The sequence below is a fragment of the Palaemon carinicauda genome, chromosome 27 (genome assembly GCF_036898095.1).
Source record: "Palaemon carinicauda isolate YSFRI2023 chromosome 27, ASM3689809v2, whole genome shotgun sequence".
Taxonomy (NCBI): Eukaryota; Metazoa; Arthropoda; class Malacostraca; order Decapoda; family Palaemonidae; genus Palaemon; species Palaemon carinicauda.
In genome coordinates, this window is record NC_090751.1 from 93,010,272 (window position 1) to 93,022,771 (window position 12,500).

At 34.8% G+C, this 12,500-nt stretch overlaps 1 protein-coding gene across 1 annotated transcript in view; it reads left to right on the forward strand.

The window, feature by feature from the left end:
- Positions 1-12,500, forward strand: part of LOC137620806 (protein turtle-like) — a 166,688-nt gene that overhangs the window by 34,757 nt on the left and 119,431 nt on the right. The window lies entirely within an intron of this gene.

Consider the following 12,500-nt stretch of genomic DNA (forward strand, 5'->3'; position numbering starts at 1 on the left):
ACTCCCCAAAACCCAGTTCTAGCATATCTTCCGTTTCTCTAACTAGCTGGTATTGTGGCCAGATGGAAACACCTCTAAAAAGGCCAACCTTTTGCTTTTCAAACTAGCCTGTGTTGTAATCAAATGGCAGGACCTCTGACAATGTCCTACTTACGTTTTTAAAACTATCCGGTGTTGTAGCTAGATGGTAGCACCTCGTTTTTCCAAGTGTCTGGCATTGGGGCTAGGTGGCAGCACCTCTTAAATACCCCTACTCAGATGTCTCATAATAGCCGTGATTGTGGTCAAACGGTATCACCTCTGATAACTGACAAATCTCTCCATTCTTTTTTCTAATTAGCCGGTATTGTGGTCATAGGGCAGTAGCTCTAACCAGACCCTCCTTTCGCTTCTCTATCTAGCCAGTATTGTAGTCAAATTAAAACACTTTGACACGGCCCCTCCTCTCATTTCTTCAACTACCTTGGATTGTAGCCAGGTGGTAGCACCTTTGATAAGACACTACTCTAGTTTCTCTCACTAGACGGTACTGTGGCCAAATGGCAGGACTCTGAAAGGTCTTCCTCTCGTTTTTCTAACTAGCTATATTGTAGCCAGAGAGAAGCACTTCTGACTAAACCCTACTCTTATTTTTCTAAATAGATGATATTGTAGTCATATGGCAGCAGGTCTAACTAGCCCCTCCTTTCGCTTTTCTAACTAGCCAGTATTGTACTCAAATGACAGCACCTTTGACAAGGCCCTCCTCTCGTTTCTTCCACTACCTTGGATTGTAGCCAGGTGGCAGCACCTTTGATAAGTCCCTACTCTAGTTTCTCTAACTAGACGGTACTGTGGCCAAATGGCAGGACTCTTGACATGTTTTCCTCTCATTTTTCTAACTAGCTGTATTGTAGCCAGAGATAAGCCCCTGTGACTAGACCCTCCTCTTTTTTTCCAAATTGATGGTACTGTAGTCATATGGCAGCAGCTCTAACTAGGCCCTCCTTTCGCTTCTCTAACTAGCCAGTATTGTAGTCAAATGACAGCCCCTTTGATAATGCCCTCCTCTCGTTTCTTGCACTACCTTGTATTGTAGCCAGGTGGCAGCACCTTTGATAAAGCCCTAATCTAGTTTCTCTAAATAGACAGTACTGTGGCCAAATGGCAGGACTCTGACAGGTCTTCCTCTTATTTTTCTAAGTTGCTGTATTGTAGGCAGAGATAAGTACCTCTGAATACACCTTCCTCTTATTTTTTCTAAATTGATGGTACTGTGGCCAGATGGAATGATCTCTCACAAAACCCTCCTATAGTTTCACTTACTAGCTGTTATTGTGACCAGAAGGAAACAACTCTGACAAAGACCCCCTGGCGTTTCAGTAACTATCTGTTATTTTGGCTAGATGTGAACTTCGCTGACAAGGCTCTCGTCTTGTTTCTATGAGTAGGTGGTTTTGTGGCCAGATGGCAGCACCTCTGATAAGGCCTTCATCTCGTTTTGCTGACTAGCAATTATTGTGGCCTGATGGAAGTCTCTCTGATAATTCCCTCCTTTTGTTTCTCTATGTAACCTGTTTTGTGGACAGATGGTACCACCTATGATTAGAAGGTCTTTCTTTTTACTTAATAGCCTCGCATTTTTTATAGCGGGTAGCACCTTTGACCAGATGCTGGTCACATTTCTCTAATATTGCAGGACCTCTGACAAGACCTACTCTCCTTTATGTTAATAGCTGAGATATTCACCAAAGAATAGCACCTCTGAAAAGGCACTGGTCTAGTTTCTGTAAGTGTTTGGCAATGTGGCCAGTTAACGGAATCTGACAATATCCTTCTTGAGTTTCTTGAAATGGTCAGGTTTGTGACCTCTTGGAAACGTCCTTACCGGGCGATCGCCAGACCTAACCATCTTTGTTAGATAAGGAGGTGGGTGTGTGGGAGATAATATATTTTTACCTTCTGAGTTATCAGCAGCCAATGCCTGGCAAACCCAGGTTCTAGCTTGGGTAGAGAGAGAGAGAACTTAGGCATATATCATATATGTATATGGTCAGTCTCTACGGCATTGTTATATTACCAATGGTATTATCTCTGTACTTTACCTTTATTCATACACTCTGAGAGACCTCTAAGGAATCCGTAATATTAGTTCTGTAACTGACAGTGTTTGTGGCTAAATTGCAACACCTGAGCAATTGATGATCTACTTTCTCTCAGCATCATTACATACATATTGTTCATTCCCAAGCACAAGGATTTTAGAAGCAAAATGGATTAGTTTATGTCTCCTCTCTGTGTTACAGAAGAAAGCAGTGAAGAGATGGATGTTAATTCTCAGAAAAATTGAAAAGGTGTGCTAAAGCTTAAATGGTAAAAAGAGAAATATCACCACGGTCTAGCGAGAGAGAGAGAGAGAGAGAGAGAGAGAGAGAGAGAGAGAGAGAGAGAGAGAGAGAGAGAGAGAGAGAGAGAGAGAGAGAGAGAGAGGGAGTTGATATTTATGAATATCCGAAAAAAAAACAATTTCGAATTTTTATTTTACGGTAATAAGTAAATCTTAGGCGACTTATTATGCCATTCTTTTAATGATTAGTTTTGTATATGAAAGGAAATCATAATATGCTTTAGGAAATCAAATGTGTCTGTCTATTAAGCGAAATTACAGCTTTTAGTAGCGGCAAAAAAAAATCTGTTTTGCTTCATGCTTTGTACATCTGATGTTAACTTCAGGAACGAAATTTCATATTATTATTATTATTATTATTATTATTATTATTATTATTATTATTATTATTGATTAATATAACTGTTATTAACATTATTATTGCTAATATTATTGTTGTTATTATAAATATTATTATTATTATTATTATTATTATTATTATTATTATAATTTTCATTATTATTATTATTATTATTATTATTATTATTATTATTATTATCATTACTATTATTATTATTATTGTTGTTGTTATTATTATTATTATTATTATATTGAAGAATGGCTGAAGATTAATAGTATACAGAAGTATGAAAAATATAGAGAAAAATGTGGAAGTAAAGCGCAAGGTACGTGAGGCAAAGAGGCCAGCTGACCTGAGGTGGGGTCAGGGATTGCGTTATTCATATGAAGAGAATAAGAAGAAGTTTTGGAAAGAAGTGAAGAGACTAAGGAAGGTTGGCTCAAGAATTGAAGAGAGTAAGGAAGGCTGGCTTAAGAATTGAAGAGAGTAAGGAAGGTTGGCTCAAGAATTGAAGAGAGTAAGGAAGGTTGGCTCAAGAATTGAAGAGACAGTGAAAGATGAAAATGGAAGGATGTTAAAAGGAGAGGAGGCAAGGAAAAGGTTGGCGTAATATTTTGAAAGTTTACTGAATGTTGAGCATAATATGGAGGCAGATATAATTGCTGTTGCAGGTGTTGAGGTACAGGTAATGGAGATGAGAATAAGAGAGAGAGATTACAATAGAGGAAGGAAGATATTGAAGGAAGGGGGGTGTGACTGTACTTGAATGGTTGGTGAAATTATATAATGTGTTTTGTGTTGTCAATGGTACCTGTAGATTGGGTTTGTGCATGTATTGTACCACTATATAAGGGTAAGGGAGATGTGCATGAGTGTTGTAATTTAAGAGGTATTAGTTTGTTGAGTGTAGTTGGAAAAGTGTAAGGTAGAGTACTGATTAATAGGATTAAGGATCAAACAAAGAATGCAATCTTAGAAGTACAGGGTGGTTTTGGAAGAGGTAGGGGTTGTAAGAGTCAGATTTTTACAGTTAGGCAGATATGGCAGAAATATTTAGAAAAAGGTAAGGATGTGTATGTTGCGTTTATGGTGTTGATAGGGAAGCAATGTGGAATCTGATGAGGTTATATGGGGTTGGTGGAAGGTTGTTGCAAGCAGTAAAAAGTTTCTACAAAGTAGTAAAGCATGTGTTAGGATAGGAAATGAAGTGACCGATTGGTTTCCAGTGAGAGTGGGGCTGAGACAGGGATGTGTGATATCGCCGTGATTGTTTAACTTGTATGTTGATGGAGTGGTGAGAGAGGCGAATGCTCGAGTGTTTGGACGAGGATTAAAAACTGGTAGGCGAGAATGACCATGAATGGGAGGTAAATCAGTTGTTCTTTGCGGATAAATACTGTACTGGTTGCAGACACGGAAGAGAAGCTCAGCCGATTAGTGACAGAATTTGGAAGGGTGTGTGAGAGAAGGAAGTTGAGAGTTAATGTGGGTAAGAGTAAGGTTATGAGATGTACGAGAAGGGAAGGTGTTGCAAGGATGAATGTCATGTTGAATGGAGAGTTACTTGAGGAGGTGGATCAGTTTAAGTACTTGGGGTCTGTTGTTGCAGAAAATGGTGGAGTGGAAGCAGATGTACGTCAGAGAGTGAATGAAGGTTGCAAAGTGTTGGGGTCAGTTAAGGGAGTAGTAAAAAATAGAGGGTTGGGCATGAATGTAAAGAGAGTTCTATATGAAGAAAGTGATTGTACCCACTGTGAAGTATGGATCGGAGTTGTGGGGAATGAAAATGACGGAGAGACAGAAAATGAATATGTTTGAGATGGTGTATCTCGAGTAGATAGGGTTAGGAACGAAGTGGTGAGGGTGAGAACGGGTGTAAGAAATAAGTTAGCAGCTAGAGTGGATATTAATGTGTTAAGGTGGTTTGGCCATGTTGGGAGAATGAAAAATGGCTGTCTTCTAAAGAAGGTGATGAATGCAAGAGTTGATGGAGAAGTACAAGAGGATGGCCAAGGTTTGGGTGGATGGATGGAGTGAAGAAAGCTCTGGGTGATAGTAAGATAGATGTAAAAGAGGCAAGAGAGCGTGGTAGAAATAGGGAATGAATGGCGAGCGATTGTGACACAGTTCCAGTAGGCCCTGCTGCTTCCTCCGGTGCCTTAGATGACCGCGGAGGTAGCAGCAGTAGGGGATTCAGCATTATGAAGCTTCATCTTTGGTGGATAACGGGGGAGGGTTGGGCTGTGGCACCCTAGCAGTACCAGCTTAACTCGGTTGAGTCCCTTGTCAGGCTGGAGGAACGTAGAGAGGAGAGGTCCCCTTTTTTTTCTTTTCTGGTTTCATTTGTTAATGTCCGCTACCCCCCAAAAATTGGGGGAAGTGCATTGGTGTATGATGATGATGATGATGATTATTATTATTATTAGCTAAACTATAATCCTAGTAGGAAAAGTAGGATGCCATAAGTCCAAGGGCTCCAGGAGCGAAAATTAGCCCAGTGGAGAAAGGAAAAAAGGGAAATAAATAAGCCACAAGAGAGTAAATGAACAATTGAAATTAAATATTTAATTGACAATAACAGAATTAAAATAAATCTTTCATATCTATCAGAATTAAACCCAAAGTCATAAGAGAAATTCCCTTTGAGTGCCTCAAGAAAGTGCACTCCGAGCGAGCGGTCTGAATAAGTGGCCTCACTCCAAGGCAGGTTATTCCGGTACAACTTCAATGAACAGAATGTCCCACAAGGCCGACTCCATCGGACCGTGCCCCTGGTTCTCTTTGACTAAAAGGAGAGAGAGAGAGAGAGAGAGAGAGAGAGAGAGAGAAAGAGAGAGAGAGAGAGAGAGAGAGAGGAGAGAGAGAGAGAGAGAGAGAGAGAGAGAGAGAGAGAGAGAGAGAGAGAGAGGACCCCGACCGAAGAAAATTCTCAGTATGGTATTTTTCCGCACTGGGATTTTCTCCTTTCATTACAGCTACTCTTTGACCAACGGCCGCTTATTGTCTGCGTAGGTATTAATAAGCAGGGCAACAACACTTCTCCCCTCCCCCCTCAACTCCCTGTCACCCCAAAACCCCTCCCCCTTAACTTTCCCTCCCTCCACTCAACCTTCAAATTGTTGTGAATAGGAAAGGGGGAGGAGTTTAATTTGTGTGTGACTGAGTGTGTGCATATCTAAATATTCAGCTGTAATTTTTGACGGGTCACGAACACTAATTTGTATATAGCTGTGACATTTTCTCTCTTTGAGGCTCTGTGCTCATATATCTGTTGATATGTATTTTGGTTTTTTAAATAGTCCCAAATTGGTTTATAATTTTCCTTGTATTCGTGATTTTACTTGTATTTTTTGTTTCAGTTTTTCAAAATCATGTTTATGAATAAAACGATTATGTTTTTTCAGTCATGATTCTGAGATTTGTTTATTATTTATTTTGATATTAATTTGTGTTTTAATTTTCAGTCACCTTCTTTGAAAATATACAAATTATGATTTTTTGTTTGTCAAAATTCTAAAATTTATGTGTAATAGATCCGTCATATTCCTGATTTCTTTAATATTGTGCAAAAACGTGTATATAAATACATGAATTTTTTTTTTCGAAATTCCAAAATGCTTTGTATATATATTTTCTTTTTTTAAATCATGTTTATAGATAATATCAATTGATGAGTTACTTGTATTTATATCTTAAATGAAATTTCGTATTTATATTAGAACAAATGAATCAATACGCCAGTATTATGAAATCAAGAAATTATGAGATCTGTAAATGTATACCTAATGCTCACCTAATTATGAATTAACCTAGTATTTAAGTGTACCATCAATCATAAAGTTATATTTTACTCCCTAAATAATGATATCTTTTAATTCTAGCTTTCAGTAGCGTACTGGTCTCATTAATAATAGAAAAGCTTATAAGTTCGAAGACATATTACTTCCTTTTCAAACTTAATAGTTTACAATCTTCTCATTAGGCATAAGCAAGTCTTTCTTTTGTTTTTAACTAGGGGAGAATATGTTAATCTCCTGGATATAGTAAAGAGAAAATGTTTGGATGTATATATATATATATATATTATATATATATATATATATATATATATATATATATATATATATATATATATATATATATATATTTCATTCCGTTCACGCTCAGTGGTATTGCTGGCAAACGTATAACTACTCGACCTCTCTCCATCCCTAGGGGTAAAAGGAAAAGGGAGTAGTCATACTTTGGGGAGAGGGGTTGTAATTAGGAAAGGGGAGGGGGTTGGAAGGTTGGAATCTGTGTGTGCGGGTGTTGCATATCTATCTAGATATTCAGCCCTTTTTTTTTTTTTTTTTTTTTTTTTTTTTTTTTTTTTTTTTTTTTTTTTTTTTTTTGACGAGTCACGTACACTATAGTCAATTTGTTTTAGCGAGTCATATTTGCACCGACTCACAACGATTTCCTTTTAGCTCGGAAAAGTTTCCTGGTCGCTGATTGGTTAGAATTATCTTGTCCAACCAATCAGCGATCAGGAAACTTTTCCGAGCTAAAAGGGCACCGCTGCGAGTCGGTGCAAATATAACTTGCTAAAAGAAATGGACTATAGTCATTCATAATGCTGCAACTAGGCCTAAACAAATGTTTGCCTATTTAACTTTAAGAGGATATATTAATTATACACAAGCTCTGAGTAGGTCTACGCAAAGTTTTTCCAAATTCAGTCCTATTCTAAAAATTAATCTATTAGTCATATTTTGAAATTCAGTCTATTATAGTCTTATTCTTAAACTTAATCTGCTAGTTGAAGTCATATTCTAAAACTTAATTGGCTATTTCAGTATAATTTTTAATCCTAATCTATTACAGCCTTATTCGGAAACTTAATCCATTACAATTTTACTCTGAAACCCAATTTGCTAATTTTAGTCTTAGTATGAAACTTAATTTGGCAATTTGAATTCAATCTGCCAGTTTTAGTTCTGTTGTCAAACGTTATCTACCAATTTTAGTCCTATTCTGAAATTTAACCTATTAGTCATATTCTGAAACTTAATTACCCAATTTCAGTCTTATTATGAAGCATATTATTTCCAATTACGGTCTTATTCTGAACCTTAATATACTACAATCTTATTCTGCAACTTAACCTGTCAATTTTAGTCTTATTCTGATGCTTAATTTTTTAACTTGGGTCTTATTCTGAAGCTTAATCTGTTTATTTCAGTCCTATTCTTGAACTTGATATGTCTACTTAAGTCCTATTTGAAACTTAATCGCCAATATCAGTCTTATTTTCAACGTTAATTGTTTACATTTTTGTTCTGAAACTCAATATGTTAATTTCAGTCTTATTCTGAAACATAATTAGACAATTTCAGTCTTATCCTGGAAATAGATATTCCAGTTTCAGCTCTCTTCTTAATCTATATCGACCAATTTTGAAAGTTAATACTCAATTTCAGTCTTATTCTGAATCTTAATCTTTAACAATTTTTGTACAGGAACTCATTCTGGTAATTTCAGTCTTATTCTTAAGCTTAATCTGCCAATTTTATTTTTTATTCTGAAAAATTAATTAGCCAATTGTAGTCCAGTTCTGAAACTTATTCTGCGAAATTTTGTCCTAATCTCAAAATTACTACATTACAGTCTTATTCTGAAACCTAATCGACAATTTCAATGTAATTTTGGAACTAAATCTATTACAATTTTATTCTTAAACCTAATTTATTACAGTCTTGTTCTGAAACCTAATTTATTGCAGTCTTATTCTTAAAATTAATCTACCAATTTTAGTCCTTTTCTGAAACTCTCTTGGTCCATTTTAGTCTTATTTTGAAACTTAGTCGCCAATTTATGTCTTATTGTGAAAATTAATCTCTCAATTTTAGTTTTATTTTGGATCTTAATCTATTACATTATAATTCTGAAGCTCTATCTGCCAGTTTCAGTCTTATTTTGAAACTTAATCTATTACAGTCTTATTAAGAAACATAATCTATTATCGTCTTGTTCTGAAACTTAATCTGTCTTATTGTTTTTCTGATACTTAATCTATTGCAGTCTTATTTTGAAACTTAATATGTAATTTCAGTCTAATTTTGAAACCTAATATATTACAGTCTTATTATGTAACTTAATCTACCAATTTCAGTCTAATAATGAAACTTAATATGTCTATTTTACTCTTATTCAGAAGCTTCATTTGCAAATTGCAGTCAAATTCTGAAACTGAATTGCCTATTCCAGTCTTATTCGGAAACCCAGTTTGCTAGTTTTTGTATTTTTAAAAACTTTGTGTCAATTTTAGTCTTACTCCTAAATTTAATTTGCTAATTTCAGTCTTATTCTGCAACTTAATCGCCAATTTTAGTCGAATTCTGAGACTTTGTTTGCCAATTTCGGTGTTATTATTATTATTATTATTATTATTATTATTATTATTATTATTATTATTATTATTATTATTAGGTATGCTACAGCCATAGTTAGAAAAGCAAGATATTATAAGTCCAGGGGCTCCAATATGGAAAAATAGCCCAGTGAGGATTGATTGATTGATTGATTGAAAGTTTTCTGGCATCCTGACATGCCCAGTGATGAAAGGATATAAGAAAATAAGTAAACTACCAGAGAAATAATGAATAATTAAGATAAAATCGTCTTAGTTCAGTAACAACGGTAAAATAGATCTGTCATATATAAACTATAAAGAGAGACTTTTGCCTGTCTCTTCAACATCAAAATATTCTCTGGAAATTTGTTCTTTTCAAGTTACACTATGCATTCGAAGTATTGTTCAGTGGTAGAATATATGCAATGTTTTTTTTTTTTTTTTTTTTTTTTTTTTTTTGAGCATAACTGTAAAAAGATATGCCAAACCAAAATATTTATCAGTTACTTCACGAGCATTTCAGCATATATTACGAACATTCCACCAACAGTAACATTTCATATAATATTAGAAACCTTTTACCGTACTTTATGAGCATTTCACGTTCTCTCTAGGGATTTATTTTTTTCTCCCGTTCAATTAACCCAGATTTATATTAAGTAAAGTACACTTGAAAACGTTTTCTTAATTTAATATTCATGAAGAAATTTCTCAAAAGTATATTGATTGGATCATGTGCTGGCTGATTATCGGTTTGTATAACCTTGGAATATATCTTTATAGGATGACCCTAAAGTATATAATTACCTCGAACCATTTTATTGTAATTTAAGTTTTGCGGTCTTTTTTTTAAAAACATATAGTAAGTTTGATTATAGTTTTAAGAAGTTAAGAGATGACTCAAATAAAAGACAGCCATAGGAATAATCAAAACGGAATGCAGCCAAATTTCAGCGTACGTTTAAAATTCTCAATATCTTTAATACCAATCCTTAAGCTTACATTCAAAGGGATATTAGGTATGAACTATTCATAAGGGCTCCTTTTTAGATTTTAATTATCATTAAAATATTTTAGATTTTTTTTATATCTATTATTCTCGTAGTAAAATTAGTTAAAATATATCTTATTTTTTTCATATAAGATACGTATTCTGAGTGTCCTTTTATTTTTATCTGTAACTTTTTAAAGAGGTTGTATAACTTATTTATGTATTTTCATGGTGAAATACTCGAAATATATTGTTATGAATTACACACACACACACACACATATATATATATATACATATATATATATATATATATATATGTATATATATATATATGTATATGTATATGTATGTATAAATATATATATATATATATATATATATATACTGATGTATATAAAACAGTTCCCAGTTTCACCAGTATTAGAATAACCTTTGAGAAAATTATTTTGCCTGATTTTTTTAATACCTTCACTTTATATTTCAAGTGGACTGATTTTTGTATTAATCTTAATTATTATTTTCAGATTTTAAATTTTTGTCTTAATTCCTAGGAAAGTTTTTAAAGCAATTAAACTTTGTATCAATTAAGATGCAAATTTAAAACATTCTTAAGACTAATAATATATGTTTTAGTAAAATCTGATTTACATAGATATATCACATTGAAGTAGATCATTAATATGATAGTTATCTTAATAATCATTAAGGAAAAAAGCCTTGACTACGACACTTCATATAGGGGTATTACCGCCAGTGCTCTTAGCGTGATGCACTCAAGGCATTGCATAAGGGTCTGTGGACCTTCTTTCCCAACCCTAGGCACCCTGGTATTTCTAGCTTTCTGTTTTTTCCCCCATTCCTGCTTCCTTTCCTCCATTTTGCTATCTAACTTATTTAAATTTTCATTTCGCCTTTTCCTCCATTTGCACCAGGGTGCTGATTGGCTTGCCGGCATTTTAGTGAAATTAGAGCCACTTATAGCGCGAGCTCAATCAAGTATTGCCAACCCATGGTGTCATCTCGTACCCAGTATTCCTTATTATCACTTGATAGATAACTTTATATTTCGTCCATCAAATGGTATCTGCTCTGCTGTAGCTCACTTCAGTCACAATTAGATGCAACAAAATCATAATGTCATTGCTCCTGTGTTCTGGCAAGTGACATACGGATAGGCAACGTACGTCATCTACATGGGTCACTATTAAAGTATCAAAATTACCTATAATCTATATCCTGTCCTGCAAATGATCTTTGTTTTACTGTAGTTCACTTTGCTTGCAATTAAAAATAACCTCATTGCTACTCTTTTCTGGCCAGCGGAACATGGATGAGCTGTGCATGCCATCTGCGTGGGATACTATTGAAGTAACAAACTTACCTATAATTTATATCACATCATTCAAATGGTCTTTGCTCTACTGTAGCTCACTTGGCTTACAATTAAGCATATCCTCATACCTTCTCTGTTCTGGCAAGCAAAACATGGATGAGTTGCGCATGCCATGTGCATGGGTCACTATTAAATTATTATAGTTGCCTATCATTTATATCACGTCATTCAAATGGTTTTTGCTCCATTGTAACTCCCTTTGCTCGCAAATAAACATAATCTCATTGCTCCTCTGTTCTGGTAAGCGAAACATGGATGAGCGGTGCATGCCATCTACGTGAGTCGCTATTAAAGGAACAAAATTATCTATTAATTTATATCATGTCCTTCAAATGGTCTTTGCTCCACTGTAGCTTACTTTGCTCGAAATTAAACATAACCTCGTTGCCCCTCTGTTCTGGCCAGCGGAACATAGATGAGCTGTGCACGCCATCCATGCGGGTCACCGTTAAAGTATTATATTTATGCTACATATAATTTATATCTTGTCCCTCAAAGGTCCTTTGCTCCACCGTGGCTTGCTTTATTTGCTATTAAAGATAATGTCTTTGCTCCTCTATTCTGGAAAGTGACACATTGATATGCTGTGCGTGCCATCTGTTTTGGTCACTATTGAAGTTGGTAGTACTAGCTTCCGCTGAGCAAGGTCAGGATGTGATTGACTTCAATCTTGTCACGATACAAACTCGTCCAGATTAAGTTAATATGCCTCCTGGCCAAACCCCTTCCTCGTAGTTCAAATTACTCCCCCAATAGTGACTGCATCAATGGTCATGAATTTAACATAAAGAATTTTAGTTGTGAATAGCATTACATATTTATATGTATAAACATATTCATATAACTGATTGGTTCTAATAATTGTATTTCAATGTATTTTTGGGTAAATCGAATCTTTCACCATAAAACTGTTATCTATTTTTGTTGTCCATAAAGTAATTAAAAATAAGTAATGTATAACTCCTTTTGTAGTTCCAGTATATTTTTTTTTTA